This window comes from Bos indicus, chromosome 2 (genome assembly GCF_029378745.1).
Source record: "Bos indicus isolate NIAB-ARS_2022 breed Sahiwal x Tharparkar chromosome 2, NIAB-ARS_B.indTharparkar_mat_pri_1.0, whole genome shotgun sequence".
Taxonomy (NCBI): Eukaryota; Metazoa; Chordata; class Mammalia; order Artiodactyla; family Bovidae; genus Bos; species Bos indicus.
This window is the reverse complement of record NC_091761.1, coordinates 134,693,304-134,715,620: the sequence shown is the minus strand read 5'-3', so window position 1 is coordinate 134,715,620 and position 22,317 is coordinate 134,693,304. Positions and strand designations below refer to the sequence as shown.

General features: G+C 55.4%; 1 protein-coding gene across 2 annotated transcripts in view; it reads left to right on the top strand.

Annotated features, from left to right (window-relative positions):
- The first annotated feature begins 5,283 nt into the window (after positions 1-5,283).
- Positions 5,284-22,317, top strand: part of ACTL8 (actin like 8) — a 78,475-nt gene continuing 61,441 nt past the window's right edge. The window contains exon 1 of one of the 2 annotated variants that reach the window (XM_019986059.2): positions 5,284-5,402. The gene's annotated coding sequence lies outside the window, so the exon portion shown is untranslated. Of the gene's footprint in view, positions 5,403-8,543; positions 8,675-22,317 lie in introns of those variants that run through there. The other variant, XM_070777984.1, reaches the window with a different exon arrangement.

Sequence of the window (22,317 nt, the reverse complement as noted above, 5' to 3'; positions counted from 1 at the left end):
GGATCACGACCTTAAAGACTATCCAGTTTAACTTCTTCCTCTAACGTCTCTGATATGTGGGGACATTGAGGTCAGATAGAGGAGAAGATACGCAGTTAAGGGTATAGATATTGGAGGTAGACAGTCTTGCATTCAAATCTCTGCTTCATCACATGCTGGTTGTGTTACCTTGGGCGAGGCACTTAATCTCTCCAAGTCTCAGTTTTTCCATCTGCAAAATGGGGTGTGATAGCCAGGCTCCAAGATGGCCTCCACTGAACCCCACCTTCTGCTATTTGCACCCTTTTTCAGTATCCTCCACATTGTCCCAGATTTGGTCTGTGTGACCAACAGAACATGTCTAAAGGGATGGTATCCACTTCCAAAGTTAGGAGACTAGGTTATCAAAGATGCTGAGACTCTATCTTGAGTTTCTGTCTCTCCCTCCCACTCGCTCTGGGGGAAGCCAGCTGCCTTGTCCTGAGACCACTCAGGCAGCATATGAAAAGGCCCACGTGGGGAGGAGCTGAGACCTCCCAATGGCCATGTGGATGAGCCTGGAAGTGGATTCCCTGACCCCCGTTGGACTTTGTGATGGGACAGCAGCCCTGGCTGACAGCCTGCCTGTAGCCTCATGGGAGACCCAGAGCCATCCAGCTAAGCCACTCCCAGATTCCTGACCCTCTGAAGCTACGGGAGATAATCAGTGTTTGTCATTTTAAACTGCAAAGTTGTGGAGTAACTTGGTACACAGCAGTGGGTACATAACACTCGGGGATAATGCTATCTGCCTTGCAGGTTGGTTGTGAGGATGAAATTCAGGTGAGCACTTTGCATGGTACATGATGCGTGCTGAAGGCTGTGTGAAACGTAAATCAGCGAGAGCGTAAAGCAGATCATTGACAGCTCTGAGGTCACATAGCAAGGGCGTGACAGGGTTGACGATCCTGTGGTTCCCAGATGGCCAGTGTTCACCATTTGTGTTCCCTGAAGCTTCGTGACCTCGGTGAGCACCGAAGGCTTTGCCAGAAAGGAAATGGCGGGACTAGGGGGTGTGGGGGGCGAGCGGAAGATGTGACGGTGGTGGTGGCGGTCCCTGGGCCTCTGGGAGGGAGAGCAGTCAGGGCATGTGCAGGGGGGTGTAGGGCTGAGCACAGGAATAGTGTCTGGGTGCCTGTTTGTGCACACAGGTATACATGTGTGTGCACATGTGTAATGGTATATGTGGATGTGCACAGGTGCAAACACAAGCAAGCATGTGTGTATGTGCATGCACACGCACACATGTACACTTGCATGCACGCACATGTGTATATGTGCGTGTGCATGCGTGTGTGTGCACGTGTGTGCACGTGTGTGTGTGTGTGTGTGTGTGTGTGTGTGTGTGTGTAGGTCACCTCTGAAGACCCTTCAGCCCAAGAGCAGCTGATGATCTGATTCACTGCTTGTTTCTGGGCCTACTGTCTGTGGAAGGCTCAGAAAAACCATGGCAACAAAGAGACAATTAACGAGCAGGAATGGAGAGGCCAGGAACCACGGTATCTCTGAGGCGACCAAGAAAGAGGCCCAGGAGGAAGGCCCACTGGGCTTTGTTTCCCTGGCCCTCATGAGGCTTCTTGGTAGAGAGATATCAAAGAGGGTCTGAGTGGGAGGTAAGCCCCTGGGCCTCCGGTTTCAACATTCCAGGGAGCCCAGGGCTCTCAGTACCCACCAGATGGCTCCCTTGGGTCGTCTGCTCCCAGGTCCTGGACAACTGAAGTTAGATGCATTATTCTTGGGAGGCTGTCCATGGCTTCCCCCAGCTTCTTAGATGGGGCTGTAACCTGAACCATGGAAAATGCCTAGATATTACTCATTGTAGAGACAAGCGTAATGGAGGCACAGAGAGGTTAAGGAGCCTGCCTCAGGTCACACAGCAGGCTGTGCCAGACTCAGGCCTGGAATCCAGCCTCCTTGCTGAGCACTCTCCCCCAGGGTGGAGCCTCCGGTGGGTGTCCTGGGATGCCCTGGTCCAGAGGCCTCCTGTGTGCATAGCCCCCTTGGGCTGGTCGACCGACTGCCAGGAGAGCTGACCCGCCTTTGCCCCTGCCTGGGCCGGATGGGCCACCCTGTCACCCCCGGCTTATCTACCTTTGTGTTTCCACAGGGAATAACTGGAGAAGACAATTCTGGGGGATACAGAGTCTGCCAGGTTTGAGTCTGGCATTAACACGGGCAGCTAGGTATCAGGTAGGCTGGAAATAGAATCAGTTAAAAGGGTCCCTCAGAGAAGGCAATGGCACCCCACTCCAGTACTCCTGCCTGGAAAATCCCATGGGCAGAGGAGCCTGGTAGGCTGCAGTCCATGGGGTCACTGAGGGTCAGACACGACTGAGCGACTTCACTTTCACTTTTCACTTTCATGCATTGGAGAAGGAAATGGCACCCCACTCCAGTGTTCTTGCCTGGAGAATCCCAGGGACGGGGGAGCCTGGTGGGCTGCCGTATATGGGGTCACACAGAGTCAGACACGACTGAAGTGACTTAGCAGCAGCAAAAGGGTCCCTGGGGGACTGCTGGGATCAGCTTGGAAACTGTCTCTCTTGGCTTCTGCCAGACCATCCATCTCAGGGATGTCTCCTCCTAGCCAGATCCTGCCTGCCATGTACCAGGAACATCTGAGAGTGTTCTGGAAGGTTCTAGAATGTAGAAATGGGTTACAAGGGTCTCAGTTATGTACTTGATCACAAAGAGAGGGAACTGGTGTGCATCTGGAGAGCCTGCTGCTACAGGGTACTGAGTGAAACCCCTGTACACCCTTAGCTTCCCTTCTCATTGCACCTGGGGTATGAGGCTCCATGCTATAGATGAGGAAACTGAGACTTAGGAACTCTAGACTGCTCTGCCAAGGTCACCCATCTTCTAAGTCGCAGAGCTGAGATTTGAATCTAGATCTGTTTAACTCCAGACCTGGCCGTTTCCCACCTCTGATATCTCTCTGAATACCCTCTGCACCCGCTTTGTCCAAGTACCAGTTTGGATACTGGAGACACAGACGTAAATGGACTCTGGGCCTTGCCCTCAAAGCGCTCATAGTGTAGAGAGTATACTAGCTATTGCTGCTATGTTAATGCCGTGTAACAAATAGTCCCCCCAATCTCAGTGGCTTATAACTCTAAGCAATTATTCCTCTTGCTCACAGTGGTTGGGTCGGCTGGAATGGCTCTGCTTCAGGCTGCAGGTTGGGTCCAGTATGGCTTCCCTTGTCTCCATCTCCTCTAACAGTGGCTACTTAGTTCTGCTTCCATGACTGGGCATAAATATACAGTATCCTCTAAGCCTTCATGCTGAAATTGGTGCACTGACCTGCTTCTCAAATTCTGGGGCAAGTTACATGGCCAAACTGCACTGATGGGGCGGGGGGATTTCCTTTTCTGCTTAGTGGGAGGCACTGCAAAGTCACAGGACAAAGGCACAGATGTCTAACTTTCTAATAGGGAAGCAAGAAGAATAGGGAACAATAATCTAATCATCTTCTGGGGGAAGACAGACAGGCCTGTGATGATAACACTGTACTGCATTTCATCAAATCTGAGAAACCATCAACTGTAAGATACACCATTAATTTATGTACCACCAAGAAAGAAAAGTGACTGCCAACTGAAGTATGACATGATGCTTTCTCAGCTCACTGTATTTTTTTATTCTTATGGAAAGAGCTATTTGATACTTACATAGACGTGGAAGTGACGGCAATACGAACCCTTTTGATCGGGTTTCCTCCTGCACAGGCTGTGACGACTGTGTCAGCACAGCCGTTGTCCAAGGAGATTGTGAGATGCCATGGACTGCAAGACACAAGCTGTTTTTAAGTATGTGAAAACATGTGGGTCTTAGAATCGATGAATTGTTTATTCATGGTGAACATGTGTCCGCAAATGGACACTGTGATAAATAGCCTATGTGGATAAACCACTTGTACCTTATGACAACGCAAGGGGGCAAATATCATCCCCATTTCAGAGAAGAGAAGGATAAGGCTCAGAGTAACCAGTTGTCTGGCCCATCACTCACAGTTAGCAAGTTGGGGGAGCTGGGATACGAACTTCTGACAGTCTGACTCAAGACAAAGTGGTTAAGAGTGTGGACAAACTGCACCTCAGTTTCCTCATCTGTAAGATGGGGTTGCTAGCAGTAACGTTCGCACAGGCTGTGAGGCATCTGTTGGAAACAGAGGGAAGCACAGACCGCTCACAACATGTTGGTCCCTCTGATAGTCCATCTGGCCCTTCTGCAGTGAACATCAGCACAGTACAAGCTATGACTGAGCTAAGAGCTAAGGGATATGGGAGCCCAGAAAGGCAGACCAGTAGCTTAATCATTTGGGGGGATTGTCAAATTAGATATGAGAATAAGATCCGTGCTGCTGCTAGGTCACTTCAGTCGTGCCCGACTCTGTGTGACCCCACAGACGGCAGCCCACCAGGCTCCTCTGTCCCTGGGATTCTCCAGGCAAGAACACTGGAGCACACGTTTATTTATGCAAACATGTTTACCTACTGTGCACAAGCAGTGCACAGTGACTGAATTTGAAGCCAAAAATTGGGGGGGGGGGGCTACTCGCAAAGAGTCGGACACGACTGAGCAACTGAACTGAACTGAATTTTTAAAATTTGAGTTGTAGTTTATCTTCAGTTAAATGCACAGATACTGACGGTTCTATATGAAGGTTTTCCACAAATGTAAATGGCTGTGTTACCACCACCCCAATCACAACAGAGAATATTTTCATTACCCCAGAAAGCTCCATCGTGCCCCTTTTCAGTAAAATGTCTCTATCCTGTTTTTAAAATTTCTGTCATTGTAGATTAGCTTGCCTGTATTTGAACTTAATATAAATAGGAGCATACAGAATGTTCCGTTTTCTATCTGGTTTCCTTCACCCCACATAATACCTAGAAGATTAATCCTTGTATTAGTAGTTCCGTCTTTTTCATTGCTGGGTGATATTTCACTGCTTGCTGGCTATTCACCATTGCTCTGTAGTTCTAAACTCACCCTTCTTGCCTGCGGATGGAAAGTGAAGCTGGGCCCTTTAAATCTACCCCCTCCCCCGCACCCCACCCCACTCCCGACCCCGGCCACACAGCAAGCTCAGCTTCAGCCAGTAGGGGGCGCTGGAGAGGAGCACGGCCGCTCGCCCCGCCCCCTGGCTGGCCCCGCCCCCGCCTCACCCCGCCCCCTGGCTTCATGCGTGCGTGCGTGCGGGTCCCTGAGCACGTGCGGCGTCTGCCGTGCGCGTGCGTGGTGTTTCCCGCCCGGTCTTTGCCGCCGTGGTGTAGCAGCTGACACCCAGCATCCCTTTAAGTGTGGTTTTGTAGTGGGGTGACTCTGGTGAGACGCCTGTGCGCAGCCCGTGTGCCATCCCTCAGAGTGGACTTCTGGTGAGTCCCCCAGGCTGGATTTCTAGCAAGTTACATAGGTGTGCGGCACGGACCAGCTTTCTGCCCGAGCCACAGGCGTGCCCCTTGGTGAGGTCCGGGTGCCCGCGCTGGGGGTGTGTGTGGGCACTGCTTTGGGGGGCTCTGCCCAGGGGCTTTTTCTGGGGGTTTTACTTAAGGTTTAGGAGGGGGCTCTTACTTGGGGGCTGTGTCTCAGCTCTGGGTGGGAGGTCTTCTTTGGGCTGGGGCTCTCCACCATTTAGGGTTCTGTCTCAGCCTGGTGGGAGGTTTGTTTTTTGGGCGACTCTCTGCTCCATATTAGCCCTGAGATCAGGGTGCTCCCCGGGGGCTCTGTATCGGCCATGGTTTTGGGGGGATCTTTCTTTAGGGCTCCTCCTCAGTCCTGGGGGCTCTCTCTGGACTTTTGCCAAGGCCCTGAGAGGCTCTTTCTTGGGGACTGTATCTGAGTGGTGAGTGGTGGATGCTCTGAGGCTCAATCCCAGCTCTGTGGGTTGTGCCGTTTCTTACAGCTGCTATTCTTACATTAACTGTAGTTCTTTCTATTAGCCCTTGTTTGTTGGTTCAGTCCCCTGCTACAGTTGAATAATTCTTCATTTGAAACGTTCCCTGTTAAAATTACTGTGTGATTTCTTTTTCTCAGTTGGACCCAAACCAATATAGAATTGGTTTCAGGAGAGATAACAGGAGATTGACCTGTAAATATGAGATTTATGGATTAGTTTCCTCGTGTCTTTGGGCTTGAGCATGAGCCCTTGCTAATGGGAAATGGAATGCTGGTAACCCAAGGCGTGTAGTGGCCATACAGTTAATGGAGATATTACGCGTGGTGGGTTGAGATAAAGTGCTACATCCCTTGGGAGCCTGAGTGATACTGCCCTTGACTGTTAGGGCAGTAACGATGGCTATAAGGACTGTGGGGTGGGGTGGATTCGTTGGAGGGCTCGAGTACTTACACAGAGAAAACAACAAGCTCAGGTCCATTAACTCCCTCTTCTCATGTGGTGTGAGAACCAGAGAGTTCCCATGACAGCCCTTTACAGAAGTTCTTATTTCTTGCAGCCCCAGGGCTGATATTGCTGAAAATCAAATAAAAAATTTAATTGTGCTGGTTGCTGAATTACAACCACAATTGAATTCACATCTTGACAAATTGTTCATGTGGAAATTAGGGCATTAATTGGGAAAGAAGGGGGTCCTGAAACGTGGGATGGGGACATCTGTGGGACCCAGATGAAACTGATGGTCTGAAACTTCCAAGTGGCGGTGAGCATCCCGTATGGGTGGTGGGAGGTTTCCTTCCAGTGTCTGAGGAGGCTGTTCTTCCTCTGCTTAAAAACCGGGTAATAACCTCAGTGGAGGCAGGTACCCTGAAAGGGGACGCCTGTTTTCCTTAAGATTCACCATAACCACCCTCTCTCATCACTAGACTTTAAGGGTCAAATCTCAGTCCATTCCTCGGTGACTGGGACTCAATAGGACCTATGAGGGAAAATGCAAAAGAATTGCCACACTTTGCTAATACATATCGGCAGAAATGTGGGAAACGTGTGTGGGAGTTTATTATAAGAGTTTTTGACCCAAGAGGGCAGAGCATCGCACCGTGCTGGGCTGAATTCATTGCTGTGGGTGCCCTGACTAGAGATTCTGGGTTTGATTGTTAGCATGTGCACTGGAGGCTGGCTCTGACAGTTCACCTGGTTGACTCACTGAAATCTGGACTCAGTAGTACAGTTAGTGGGGGTGTGATGTGGAAGAGGGCATTGAAGGGCTTGGGGAGACAGGCATGTTGGGCTGGATGTATTACATGAAACCTGCAGATTCCGGATCCATGTTGCTGCCCAGGCCCAGAAGCCCTCTGGAGGCCAGGTCCTGTGGAAGAAGGAGCCTGCATCATTGCCGCGAGTACTTGCTGTAACTGTTCCTCCAAATCTGCCCCACAGGGACTGGCAGCCATTTGCCAGAGTGGCTGTGCATTGGGGCACAGGAAATGCCCACATGGTTCTTGAATTACTAGGCACAGGCTCTGAATTCACATTAATTCCCAGGGACCTGCAGTGCCACTGTGGGCCATACGTCAAAGTGGGGGCTTATGATGGGTAATAGAGTCTTGGCTCCCGTCTGACTCACGGTGGACCTGTTTGGTCCATGGACCCACCCCGAGGTTATTTATGCAGTTTCTGAATGAATATGTGGAATAAGCGCACTTTGCAACTGTTTCGTTTTCTCCCCTTTCCAGTTTTATTTCGCATGCAAGTTTTTGGAAGCTAGCTTTAAAGTATAGTCTTTAGGCAACAATATTCTGTGGAACTGTGACTGAATTTGAGGGGTAATTGGTGGCAGGACGAGAAGGGGACGACAGAGGATGAGATTGCTGGATGGCATCACTGACTCGATGGATGTGAGTCTGGGTGAACTCCGGGGGTTGGTGATGGACAGGGAGGCCTGGTGTGCTGCGATTCATGGGGTCGCAAAGAGTCAGACACGACTGCATGACTGAACTGAACTGAAGTACAGTCTTGAGCGACTTCACTTTCACTTTTCACTTTCATGCATTGGAGAAGGAAATGGCAACCCACTCCAGTATTCTTGCCTGGAGAATCCCGGGGACAGAGGAGCCTGGTGGGCTGCCGTCTATGGGGTCACACAGAGTCAGACACGACTGAAGCGACTTAGCAGCAGCAGCAGCAGCAGCAAGTACAGTCTTATGACTGTGGGGCTGTTGGTTTCATTTTATGGAGAGGGTGAGAACTTTGCTTGTAAGAAGGATAGCTGTGTCTTCTTAGGTAGAGATAAAGAGTTGTGTTGTCATACAGGGGTGCGGTTCCACGTGAGAAGGGTTCACGTGGAAGCTGAGTCATCAAAGAAATGGATATGCTGGATAAACTCACCCTTCTTGCCTGCGGACTGAAAGTAAAGCTGGGCCCTTTAAATTCCTCCCCCCCAGCCCCGGCCACAAGGCAAGCTCAGCTTCAGCCTGTAGAGAGCGCCGGAGAGCCGCTCGCCCCGCCCCGCCCCGCCCCCCCCCCCCGCCCCCCCCCGTTCTGCGCGGGCTCCTGAGCACGTGCGGCGTCTCCAGTGCGCGTGCGCGGCGTCTCCAGTGCGCGTGCGCGCCGTCTCCCGTGCAGGGTCTCTGCAGCCGTGGTGTAGCAGCCGGAACACGCCGCATCCCTTTAAGGGCGGTTTTGTCGTGGGGTGATTCTGGTGAGACGCCTCGTGTGAGCCTCCCGTGTGGCGTTCCTCACGGCAGACTTCCGGTGAGTCCCCCAGGCTGGATTTCTAGCAAGTTACGCGGGTATGCGGTGCTTTCCGCCCGAGCCACAGGCGTGCCCCTCAGTGAGGTCCGGGTGCCCGTGCTGGGGGGAGTGTGTGGGCATTCTTCCGTAGGGGTTCTCCTGCAGTCTAGGGGTCTCCTCTTTGGGCGGGCTCTCATCCTGGGGGAGGGCGTGCTCTCGGGGGCCTTGTTCGATCCGCGTCGTGGTGGTGGAGGCTGTGTCCATCAGGGTCTGTGTTCGGCCTTGGGGGTTTTTCCTTGGTAGTATTCTCTAAAGTTCTCTTTACTTCTCTCTAGCTAGGCCTTCTTAATGCAGTCTGCTGTTATAGTTGGTAATTGTTTACATGAAACTTGCTCTGTTCAAATTGCGGTGTGCTTTTTCCCTCCTGTCGGTTGGAAAGGGATATCCATTGTACATATAGATCATAAGATTGTTTATCCATTTCCTGTTGATATTTCCAATTTAGGGCTGTTATGAGTAATTTGCCATACATATTGTCAAATGGACAAGATTTTCTGTGTGATATGTTTTCATATTTCTTGGATAGATACCTCTAATCAGTTCCATTGTGAAGGCCAGGCTAATGGACTTTGACTTTGTCTGGAGGGTGCTGAGGAATTACTGGGAGTTTCATGGGGTGTTTTTTTTTTTTTGTAGCAGCGATGGGATTCAGTGTGGGTCTTAGAAGGATTGCTTGGCCCGTGTGAGTTGGGGGGAGGGGCACCAGCCTTCACGTCCCTGAGATGGAGGTGGCACTCAGCTTCGTGGCTGTTGCACGTGCTCTGGCATCTGTTTGGAAATCTGTGAAATGGGAATATTCACACGCATCTACAGAATTGTTGGCAGGACTGAACGGGATGATGCCCATGCGGCCTTTGGCATGGGGTAGGTGTGCATGGGGCAGTGCAGCCAAAATGCTGGTTTAGTTGGGGGTTTAAGCCTGGGTGTTCCAGTTTCTCCCTGGCACCAGCTCCCATGTGTCCAGAGATAGAGCCTAGAGGGGTGGACAAGGTCTCAGCACCCTGCCCAGAGGCACCTCTGGACCCAGAAAAGGCAGAGCGCAGCTGCCCACTGCTTCTCAGTGCCTGGCACTTCCCGACACTGTCTTGGGGCTTTCCTCTGGGGAGTGGACCCACAGGGTGGCCTTGGCTTCAGGGCTCTTCGCCCAGCCCCTTGACAATCACCTCAGCTGGCACCCTGCCAGCCTGAGCCCCGAGCCACTGCACCCCAGCAAGTCAAATGGCCATGATTAGTCAAATAAAATTTCCATCTGTTGAGGAATTTATAAGAGTTATTACTGGCTATAAAACCGATCGGAGGAGAAGGATGGCTCTGAGGGGGTAAGTGCCTCTAATTGTGCGGTAGTGACTTTTAAATAAGGTTGCAGATGTCCTTATCGCAGTGACCCAGATCCCTGTGGGGGGCTGGGCTGCGTGGGCCCCCTTCACTGCAGAGGGAGGAAGACGAGCGTCCTCTGCACTGGAACCTTGGGGGCCGTGGCATTTCAGCATGATCCTGAATGCACGCTGCAGGCGCTTAATGCACGCGCTTAATGCACGCTTCTGCTTCCTCTGCTTCGCTCCGTCCTCCTCTGGGGCCTGAGGCAGGCTCCTGGTCAGAGGCAGCAGCCTTTTTCGGCCAGAGTCCTGCTAATAGACGCTGTGTGACCAGCAGTATAACACCCCTGGGCTTCCATAGCTTCATCTCTGAAATGGGACGATTAATTACCAAGAGTCCGTCCCAGAGGAACACCGAGAATAAAGGTGTTTGAGAATGTGGGCCCAGCCTTGTTCTCTTACAATATACGGCTTTGTTCTGGTGCTTGGCTTATTGTATGCCCTCCACATGTGGGGCTGGAGGTGATATCTTTTGTCTTGGATGGGAAGGTTTGAGGTGGCCGAGGGACTCCTCTGAGGTCACCGGGATGCCAGGGGCTCCTGAAGTCCAGCCCCCTTCCTTCATCCTGAGGGCAAGACTGTACTTTGGGGGCAAACTCGGGTTCCTGGTGGCTGGGGTGAGCTGGGGAGATGGGGGTTCTTGCTGAAAAGGATTCAAACAGCACTGACAGTGGAGATAATTTACCCGACCCCAGAGAGGGTGGTTCCCAGGGTCCAGACCCCCAGAGGCAGGGCTTGGGCCTGAGACCTGAAGACACATAGCCCCTGGCCTGCTTGGCTGGAGGTCTCTCTGTGGTCGCTGTCCGTTCCTCCCTGGCCTTCCATGCCCACCTCGCGGTCAAGCACAAACTCGCCTGCCCCTCTGTCTCAGGCCCTGTAAACTCAGGGCACATGCCTGGGCCCACAGCCGGCCACACTCTCTCTCCTTGGCTGACACCCGGGGCCAGGAGCCGTCGGGATTCCGCCCTCCCGGGGCCCCGGCTCCCCTCCGGACAGCTAACTCTGGTGCTGGGCCCCTTTCCCTGCCAGGCACTTTGAGGGGGACCTTTTAGTTGGAGTGTCTGGAGTCCCTGGGGATGGAGGGACCGATGCTGATGTGAGGAGCCGAGCCCTGAGGTAGGGCCTGTCCTCAGGGACGCTTTCTCCCTGGGTGGCCACCCCCCCCCCTCGCCCCCGCCCTGCCAGGCCTCAGCCTGGGTGTTCCTGCAACTTGTTCCTTTGGGCTGCTGGCGGCTGTGGAGGGGAGAATCGGCCTTGCAGGGGCTTCCGGCTCCGCGGTAGCCGGCTTCTGTGATCTGCTGTGTGGACCAGGGACTCGGTCTCCATCTCTGGGACGGGAAAGGTCAGCGTGAGCATGCGGGAGAGAGACTCCCGGCAGGAGTGGGTCTCTGATCCCTTGGTTCCCCTTCCGAGCCACACTAGGGCGCCTCTGGGGAGGGGAGGCTTTTGGGGCTGGAGTGAGGGTCTAGGACTTTCCCTGGTACCCCACTGGGGCATGAAAGACCCTGTGATGGGGTGGGCGCTGGGAAAAGGCACCGGTGCCTGTGAGCTTTGAATGACGGTGGGGTTTAGGTCTTAGAATGAACTTCCATTGTGCTGACCCCATCCAGAGGGGTCTCAGGGCATCTAAAATAGTGAGGGGGGAGACGGGTGGTGAACAAGCCAACCCAGGCATGGAAGGTTACAGGTCACAGCAGCGCTGAGACCACCAGAAGTGGGTGGCGTGGGTGAGGGGTGGGGGTGGGCAGGGGAGCCTCCGGGTTCCCTCGGTCACACTGCATGTTCCTGCCCCCGTGGTTCTCCCACCTCAACCTGCGGGAAGGTCCGGCTCGGTGGTGGGAGCCCCCGGCCTGGAGTCTGGCCACTCCGAGCCCCTCCCGGTGCCCCCCCACCTCCCTTCCCTGGGGCCTCTCGCCTGGAAGGAGAGTCTGGTGAGTCCCCTCTGGAAAGGATGGTTCAGAGGGCACAGTGAATCCCCCGCAGGCTTGGAGAGGCTTTTTTAAGGGTCCGATTTCATCTTTTCGTCCCAGTTTCTCGTTAGTGGGAGGCCCTCTCCAGGGTTTCTGGGCTCATGCCCAGGCCTTGGGTGCTGGAATGCTTAGAGCTCGGTGTTCCTTCATCTTATTCCTGTTTTCCCTTCTGCCCGCCACCCCTGCCCAAAAGAACAGAAGGCTGGGGGCTTCCATCTGAGAGGTGTAGGGGGTGGTGGGTGTCCGCGGCAGGAAACCCTAGTTGAGGCAGAGCTCTGTGGTTTACCAGCGGAGGGCCTGGTGAGTCTGAGCCGTGGCTTCCTGCTCGCGGAGTCGGAGCGTAAGCTCCCAGGGCCGTCAGCAGGGTTAATGAGACAGTGACTTCTCTCGTACTTTCTATCACAATGACGGTGAGTTTTGGCGATGTGTCCCAGATCCAGTAGCAAAGGACGGAAGCAGAGCCATGAGGCGTGGAGCTGGCTGAGGCCTCGGAAGCTGGCGGCAGAGCTCGCTGGCGTGCCAGGGCCCTCGGTGTGCTCACAGCGTCTGGTTGGCCCCTAGCTCAGATGGCCGGCCGTGGTCTGCGGCCCTTCTGTCCCTCCCCGAGGCCCCTCTGTCTTTCCCTGAGAGTCTGGTCCTGATCGAGTTTATCGGGGATCCTCTTGAGCTCTGGATTTCTCTCTTTTTTTTTTAATTGTTTGTTTATCTTTGGCTGTGCCGGGTGTCTGTCGCTCTGTTGTGGAGAGCAGGGGCCACTCTGCAGCTGCGGTGCCCGGCCTGCTCTCTGCAGGGGTTTCTCTCGCTGTGGAGCAGGACTCTAGGGCACAGGATCAGTGGTTGGGAGTCACGGGCTTGGTTGCTCTGCGGCATATGGCATCTTTCTGGATCAGGGATCGAACCTGCGTCTCCTGCACTGGCAGGTGGGCTCTTTACCTCTGAGCCGCCACGGAAGCCGCCCTGGATTTCCCTTCTTGACCAAAGGAAAGAGTGAGTCCCCTTTCAGTAGGAGACAGAGAAAGTATTAGTTGCTCAGTCGTGCCCGACTCTTTGCAACCCTATGGACTATAGCCCGCCAGGCTTCTCTGTCTATGGGATTCTCCAGGCAAGAATACTTGAGTGGGTTGCTATGCTCTTCTCCAGGGGATCTTCCCAACCCAAGGATCGAACCTGGGTCTCCTGAACTGCAGGCAGATTCTTTGCTGTCTGAGCCACTCATTCTGTTGAAAGTTCCCTGAGGGTGAAGGCTGGCCTGGGCAAGCAGGTGACCGCAACATGGTCCTGCCTACAGAGTGCTTAGTTGGAGTTAGATACGATGGAGTGTGATACGGGGCGTGGGAGCACAGAGAGTGTGCAACTTCCTTGGGGTGGGGAGTAGCACGGAAGGCTTCCTGGAGGGGGTAACATCTGCGTGGACTCTAAACACGAACTGGCAGAAGGCAGGCAGACGGGAGGACCGGGAGGACGGCAGGCCAGGAGCAGACGGGAGGACCGAGAGGACAGCAGGCCAGGAGCAGACGGGAGGACCGAGAGGACAGCAGGCCAGGAGCAGACGGGAGGACTGGGAGGATGGCAGGCCAGGAGCAAGGAAGGCTTCTGGGCGGGATGACCTGTGCTGTGTTGCTGCTGGAGGGTCAGACGTGGGGCAGGGGATGGTGAGCATTGATGGGGCAGAGCCTTGAATGTCAAGCCACGGAGCTTGGGGTCCATGCCGAGGGCGATGGTGCCAGGGACGGTTTGAAACGGGGACAGTGAGATCAGGCTTGTTGTTTAATGGCTTTTATCTCTCTAGCCTAGTAGTCTTTACCATGTTTTTTTTTTGCCCTTCAGGGGACTTTGGTTGTCAGAACTTGGGGTTGTCAGACGGAAGGACCGGGAGGATGGCAGGGGTGCTACTGACGTCTGCTGGGTAGAGGCCAGGGATGCTAATAAACCCATCACACCGCACAGGGTGCCCTTCCCCACGGCAGAGACTCACCTGGCCCCAGATGTTGGCACTCCCTGGTCCGTGCGTGGCCTTCAGTAATGAGAGTCTGGGGCGGGGCCGGCGGCTCACGTGCAGTTAGCCTGAAATGTGGGCGCGTTCTTCCCCTTGGCATGCTGCTTCTTCCTGCCGCTATGGTTGCTGTGGCCAGGGACATTACAGGGTTTCCACAGGCGGGCCTGTTTGAGTCTGGGTGCCCCTGGCCAGGGGCAGCTCCTGACCACAGTGGCCCAGCCTCCTGGGGCACCCCTCTGTGGACCCTCCTCCTGATGCCTAGGTCCCTTCCAGCCTCCTCTTCCTCTCCCCACCCAGGCTCTGCTGACAATCCACCAGCCCCACTTAGTATGCAGCCCAAGCCTGGCCCCAGAGCTGGTGTTTTAATGGCTGAATATTTCTTTAAAAAAACTCTGCTTGTCTCCAGGCCCTCATTCCTCTGACTCTGCCCGCCTGGCTCCCTGTGGGAGTTCATGCAGAAACCCATGTGTTAATAGGCCCACAGCATCTCCGGGCTGGCTCCCACTTAGCCTCCTGCAGAGAGGGCCCTGCTTCTGTGCTGCTCCGAGCCCCTGCCCTCAGCCCGAGCTGTGCTTGATTCCGGGACCCTGTCCAGGCGCTGGGGGCTTGGTGGGCACAGAATGTTAGAGTCTGCCGGGTGCCGTGAGCTGCAGGCACCGGGACTGCCAGACCCTGGTCCCATCTAGGGCACGGCCGTTTATTTGTGACTTGTCGGGCCAGTCCCCTCTCCATGAGTGAAACAGACAGAGGCCTTCAGGGCTGTGCTGGGGACAGATCCACCCCCTTTGCCCAGCTTTCAAGGCCCTGGGATCTGCCTGCTTCCAGTGCCCCCTTGTCATTGCAGAATTCCGGGGATGCTTCTGAGCTAGGCTGCCGGCAACCTTGTGTGGCTCAGTGGTAAAGAATCCGATTGGAAAGCAGGAGACGTAGGAGACAGCAGTTTGATCCCTGGGTCAGGAAGACATCCTGGAGGAGGAAATGGCAATCCACTCCAGTATTCTTGCCTGAAAAAATCTCATGGACAGAGGAGCCAGGCAGCTGCAGTCCATGAGGTCACAGAGTCGGCCACGACTGAGTGACTGAGTGTGTACACACACTCTCTCTCACACACACCCCGACCTGATGTAATAATGGGCACACTGTTATTTCCCCCATTTTACCGGGAAGCTGTCACTTGGAGGGCTCACTTGGCCAGGGTCACACCTCTGCTGAGTGGTGGTCCGGGGCTTGGACCCCAGGTGCTCCCCCTGAGCCTGCCACGCTTAGCTGGCCTTCCAACCCTAGCAGGTCTCCCGTGACTTCCCTGCAGTTGGATGAAATGAGGAGCAGCTTCAGTCTGCGGAGTCAAAGGGCAGGACTGGCTTGTGAAGCGAGAATGATAATAATGAAGTCGCTCAGTCGTGTCTGACTCTTTGCGACCCTGTGGACTATAGTCTACCAGGCTCCTCCGTCCATGGGATTTTCCAGGCAAGAGTACTGGAGTGGTTTGCCCCCGAGAACTTCCCATCAGCGGACCAGTCTGCCTGTGTGGTGGGCTTTCTCATGAGGCGGTGTGGCCCCGTCACTGGGGGTTATGCAAGCAGGGGGCTGATGGCCATTGTCCAGGTGGGTCAGAGCGGACTCCTCTCAGGTGTGTGAGGGACTGGATTAGAAGCTGTCTGAGATCAAAATCCTCTGAGCCTGGAGTTCTCTGAACCTTGGAGTCACGTCTCCCATCCTCAGGATGAGGAACTGCGGCTCAGAAGCAGGCATTTCTGTGCCCAGGTCGCCTGACCTTCCCTTCCCTTCCACTAACCCCAGGGGCCAGGCACAGCCGGCCACCCCTTGGGTCTCGTGTGGTGACTGCCCTCTGGGCCTTTGGAGGGAAGGAAGGAGGCTTTGAACCGGTCGGTAGTGTGTGTCTTCTGCGCTGAGCACCACTGAGTGCCAGGCCCTGGGGACTCAGGGCTGGGCGGGTGACGGGCAGACAGGTTTGCGTGTGGTCCTCTGGCATCCGGGTCTTGCTCAGACCTGCAGAAGCTCTCCCGTGGGGCGCGGCCCCGGGCTCTGTGTTTGTCACAGCTGCTCAGGACCTTGATTCAGGGATCAGGACACAGGTCCCAGTGGGCAGCTGGGTGGTGGTTGCGGGGGAGGGGTGCCGTTGGGACCCAGTGTAGGAGGCGAGGTGGGGTGAGCCGGAGGCTTGCGGGCAGGGACTGTGACCCAGGGTGCTGCTGGAGTTGTGCTGGGTGGCATTCCTCCTACACTGGCCCCTGGGGCCGGGGCGTGTGTCTCCTCCAGGTCACCGCCGCATCTTGGGGGCTGCCTGGGTCTGGCACAGGGGAGGGGCTCACACTTCATCAAGCGACAGCCCCCTCCTGGCCTCAGACCACAGCCTCTCCGTGAACCCTGCGGACCAGACCCGAGCTCAGTGTTTCACGCCTGTACACTCAGCACACCCTCGTCATAACCCCAGGAAGGAGGCATGCTAATTACACCCATTCGACAGGCTAAGAAACTAAGGCCCAGGGACGGGAAGGGGAATGCCCAGACCTCCTCCATGGCTGGCTCCTCATGATCCTTTAGGGCTCAGCTTCGGTGTTGCCTCCGGGGCCTGTCCTGAGCCCTGGGCCCGTGACGCTGACTTCAGCCTCCTCGCTTTGCCTGTAGCATGTGGAAATGTCCTGTCTCCACTGCCCTGGAAGGTGAGGTCTCTGAGGACAGCGTCTGCCTCGTGGCGACCACAGGCGGGCAGGGCCCGCTGATCTGATGTGACATCTGGGTTCTTTTCTTTCCCGTCGCTTGGCCTGACAGGAGCTGTGAGTTCATTATGACAGCGGCGTCATTTCCCCGGGACCCTGATGCGAGGCAGAGGTTCCCCTGTGTGTTTCTACCCCAACTCCCAGGTGGTTAAATCTCACCCCAGGTTTTAGGTCAGCCGAAGTTCATACAGCCAGCCCTCCCGAGGAGTAATTACTGTAATTCCTCTGCGTAACCGTCAGCTCTTGCCTGATATTGTGACCGAAATGTGAGGAGCCGTGACACTGCCTGCCCTTGTAATTGAGGTTTTGAAAGCACAGCCGACACCTCCACAAGGAGCCGGGGGTCGTGGCGTGTGCTGGGAGCGTCGTCGCCTGCACTCTGGCTTTCTGGCCTCGTGGCTGCTGTGCACGCAGAGTCGTGACTGGGGCGGGCGCCGTGTTTCACTGCCCCGCCCTCCGTGCGCACACGGCTGGTCCGGGTTGGAGCCCCGCGGCAGCCCCGTGGGCGTGGCGCTCGGCCCTGGCTGTTGGGCGGAGGAGCTGCGTGTCTCCCAGAGCTGCACGGCGCGTCAGTGGCAGCGCCTGGCTTGCGCTGGGGCCTCCCGTCCCCACGTCTGGAGCTCCCCTGCTGTCTCCCCCCTTCTTCCCAGAGGCCCCCTTAGTGAGGACCTCCTGAGGATTCTGCCACCCGGCTGACATTTGAAGAGCAGTCACATAAAAACAAAAATCATAACCTTGGACACTCACGGCTCATCAGGCACCATCCACTTCGCCTTGTATAGTAACGCGTTTCATCCTCCCGGCCCGCTGTGGTGGAGGCTGTTATCATCCCCAGTTTACGGATGAGGAGCTGGAGCCAGAGATGGTGTGCTGACCCAGGGGCGCGCGGACGGGAGGTGATGGGGCTGGAACCCAGGCAGTTCCCAGGGCCAGGCCTCTGATCATCCTGCCGTGTGAACCTTCCTGGATATACTCTGGTTTTTCTTCAGGGACTCCGTTCGTTCACTCAGCCCTTGTTTATGGGTACCGTCTGTGGCCCAAGCATTGTCCTTGGTGTTAGGGATTCAGTCCTGAACAGAACAAGGTTGCTGCCCCCATGGAGCCTCTGTTCCAGCTGGGGGAGACAAACCATAAGTGGATGGATAATTCCATTTCAGAATGGGAGAGTCGTGGAGGAAGATGAGTTAGGAAGGAGGGCCCTGGGATGGGAGAGAGTAGATCTTAGCTAGAGAGGCAGGGGGGTGGGTTAGAGACCTGAGGGGAGCCAGCAGTAACCGTGAGGACGTGATGGGGAGGAGGCTTCCTGCAGAGGGAACAGTGTGTGTAACGGCCCCGTGGTCCGGCCGTGCGGAGCCAGCTGGAGGACCCATGGTGGGGGTGGGCGGAGGTGAGGTCGGAAAGATGAGCGTGGGGGGTGCTGGTGGGGGCGTTCGGGCAGAGGAGTACAACCTGACGTGCGCTGCTGGGGAAGGCTGTGGGGCGATGCAGTGGCAGAGGAGACGGGCAGAGGTGGTTGCTGTGGTGCGGAGGAGACGGGGAGGGTCCTGGCTGCCTGGGCCACGGTGGTTCTGAGCGCACTCTCTTTGGGCATCTCTCCCCTCCCCTCTCAGCCGCCGGCTGGCTCTGAGTGGCCTTCCCTTGCGTCAGGCCTCCTCTGGGCTCTGGGGGGCGGGTTGGCTGCCTGTCTGCCCAGGCCCCGGTGCTGCTCTCGTGCTGGACAGCCTCGTCTTTTGGTCTCGCTGCATTCTCAGCCAACGCTGAAAATCTACGCATGCTGTGTTTGTCCTACTTAGGTCCTCAGGTTTTATTTTTGACATCTGCAGAAATACCTGCTTTATGTGTAATCTGCTCAGTAACGTCTCGTTGTTCCCTTTTATTTTTTTCGAGCAGGAGGTACCGCTCCACTTTTTCTCGGTGCACTTGGATTCTATTTTGCTGACATGGGGGAAATTAAGCTGTGTTACTTAAGCTATTGAAATCCTGGCTTTTTCTCGAAAGCGTGAGGGTTTTGGCCTCTGTGGCTGCGCGGAAGTGGTGCCCATGAGCCTCTCTTGATGGGCGTCTGTGGGCTGGGCTCTGGGAAGCATGTGGGAGCACGTAAGTGGTGGGGGTTCTAGCGAATCAGGGAGGGCTCTTTTCTGCAAACTTCAGCAGAAAAGGGATTGACCAGAAGCAAGTTTATGGGATCAGGTTGAACTGAAGGACTGCCTTTAAAAGGCCAGGAGCTCAGGTAACTCTAGGGAGGCGGTCTCTTGGCAAGACCTGTTCAGAGCCTCTGGGACCCACCGGGATGGGCACTGTGTGTGCGCAGTCGTGTCCGACACTTTCGACCCCGTGGACTGTAGCCCGCCAGGCTCTGTCCATGGGATTCTCCAGGCAGGAACACTGGAGTGGGCTGCCGTTTCCTGTGCCAGGGGGTCTGCCCGACCCGGGGGTTGAAGCCGCATCTCTGAGTCTCCTGCGTTGGCAGCTGGTTCTTTGCCACCTGCACCACCAGGGTGGGCAGCCCCAGCTTCCGAGGACCGTGCAGGATGGAGTTCCACGTCCTGGGAGACATGGATCTAACTGAGGGGCTTTGACCAGTCCGGGCTTGGGGGCATTCGGAACTTTGTGATCGGTAGTCCTGCCAAGACTGGGTTTTGGGATGTAGGATCAGTCCAGGACAGGAATTTGGGGTGCTGGTGTCAAAAGAAGAGGTGCTGGGTGTGTGGCCATTATAAACACCTGATGTCCCCTCAGAGGAACTCAAAAGATGTGTGAGCCGCATCCTTCGAGATGCTAAAGGCACAGGGTGGTGCCTTACAGAATATTAGAGAACAGGACCAAATTCCTCCGGGTGAATGAAGGAGCAGAGGTCAGGGTGGACAGAGGTTTGAGGGTCTCGGGGAGGTTGTGGAACCCTGGATCTGGGTGGTCTTGAGTTGCAGGGCGAGTGTGGGGAACGGTGTTCTGAGCCAGGCTCACCGCTTGGGTCGAGTCACGGAGGTGAGGACGTGCCTGCTGGGTTTAGTGCAGGCGAGGCCAGCTGGTGAGTCACCCGCTGGTGGGGAGCGGGGAGCGTGGCTGGAGCTGCAGGTGGAGGGTGGACCTGATCAGCAGGCGCCGGGGGGTGACTGGCTGGCCGGCGTGGGAGCAGATTTTGAGAGGCTGTGGGGTACACTGGTTTATGGGGGCCCTGGGGGCTCAGACAGTGAAGAGCCCGCCTGCGATGCGGGAGCCCCAGGTTTGACCCCTGGGCCGGGGAGATCCCCTGTAGGAGGGGAAGGCTACCCACTCTCGTGTTCCTGACTGGAGAATCCCATGGACAGAAGGGCCTGGCGGGCTGTTAGGCTACGGGGTTGTCAAGGGTCAGACGTGACCCTGACTGTGTGCCTGCCACTCTGCCAGGTGCTTTGGTGTGGCTTTGTCTGGCCTGCACAGCAAGACAGCCCAGGAGTGCTGCTGCTGCTCCTGTGTGCAGGTGAAGAGACGGGCTCAGAGAGGTTAGGTGACCTCGCCAAGGCCACACGGCGAGCAAATACCAGAGAGGGGTTTGAGCCCGGCCCAGCTGATGTTCTCTGCTCATCTGAGCTGCAGTCGTCAGCTGGGAAGTTGGGGGCTGCCTGCCCGCCTGTCCTGGGCTGCGGCCCCAGCCTTTTCTTCCTCGGAGTCCTAGACAGCATTGGGCGCGGCCGTGGGCCGGCAGGGGTGGTGGGAGACGGGGGTTGGGGAGGGTCTGAGGAGACATTCTCCCTGTCTCTGCAGCGCTTTCCATCCTCCTTCCCTGCTCCCTGCAAAGAGATGGAGTGAAGCTGGCAAGATTGGAGTCAGCAGAAAAGTCTGCTTTTCACCTTAGACACGTTTGCAGCTGACAAGTACTAGCCCAGCGCCTTGGCCCTCCTTCCTGATGGGTCTGAGCTGAGCCCGGCCTGCGTGTTGGGGACCAGCTTTGTCACGAATCTGCTGCTGCGTTTTAGGCACGCCGTTTTCCCCTGTCGGTCTCGGTGTTTCCACCAGTGAAGCGGGGGTGCGGGTCCTCGGGTGGGATGTCACAGATTCAGGAGCCTGCGGGGACCCTCCAGGAGAGACGAGGTGTGAAGAGGGTACTGGGGACAGTGGGGCCTGGCACGCGGGTGCTGCCTGCAGGGACGGCCCCTCGTCAGCGCCGGCCGGCTGCTGCTGCCTGGGGTGGCTACCGCCCAATCGCTAGGTTCTTTTCCAAAACAGGCAGAACTCAGAATTGTGCTGGAAAAATATTTCAACTTTTGACTGTCAGCAACTTAATTAGAAATTCTGTGGAAGCTGATAGTAGCGGCTCCATGGTCTGACGCTGGCCTGTGGTTGCTGGCTGGCAGTGCCTGCGCTTTTTGTCTGGGTTTCTTCTAGCCAGCTGAGATACGGCTCTATTTAATATGCATATAAATAAAAATCAAATATTTGCCTTCCAGATACACTGATTTGTGTTTATGGATGAGCTCTGTGGTTTATAATGTGCATCTAAGCTCAGAGTTAATAATGGGGCAGAAACCTCGTTGAGAAACTTTAATCTCAGATTAGGGACCCGTGTGTCTGGACCTCCCTCTGGAGTACTTCCGCCTCTAACGTCTGTCTTTAATCCTTCCTAATGCAGATGTAGCCTAGCCTAGTTTCCATGGCAACAGAGCATGCTGGCGTCTCCCCTCATGTATATTCACGGAGAGCGAGGAGTGGGGAGGGAGGCCTTGAGATTTCCATAACCTGGACAGCAGTCCCAGGGACTTCTGCTTTCTGCTTCTGGGAGATCGTGGGCAGGACGGGTTTATTTGAAGCCAGTGGGCAGCCCGAGAGCAAGATTTATTGGCTCTCATAAAGTTTTAGAGACCTCTGGCGAGAGCTACTGACTTTATCATATTTGCTGCTGTCCCTAGACTGGAGGGTGCTTGTGGATCGATTTTTTTTTTTAGTATCCAGAGAGCAGTGGGTTTATAGTCCCATTTAAGGGTGGGCTTGGGAAAGATCACAAAGAGCCATGAGGATTAGGAGAGGATTTTGGGGTCACAGTGGCCGATGAGCTGACCAGGCCCTCTGGTCATTCCCGTGAGGCACAGCGAAAGCCAGGAGGGCCGATAGGCAGGGGAGTGGGATGGCGCCATGGCCTGTGGCACGTGGTAGACGTCAGCCCTGAGTCCGACAGGACGAGGGGAGTGGGTGAGACGCAGACACGTGTCAGGTTGTCTGGGCTCCAGTCTGCATTCCACCACCATGAGGCAGTGGGATTGGCAGCTGGGTGATTGAGCCTCTGCTCCTTTGTCTGTGAAGTGAAGGTCGTAGCAGTCGGCTCCTCGTGGGTTGTGCTGAGGACTGAGATGGTACATGTAAAGCGTCTGGAATAAGAACCTGCAAACTGTTCCTGTAAAGGTTCCAGATAGTAAACATTTGAGCCTTTTGGGGCCTTGGAGCCTCTGCCAAACTCCTCAACTTTGCCATAGTAACTTGAAGCAGCTGTAGCCAATATGTAAATGATGGGCAGGGCTGTGTTCCAATAAAACTTTATTTTTATAGG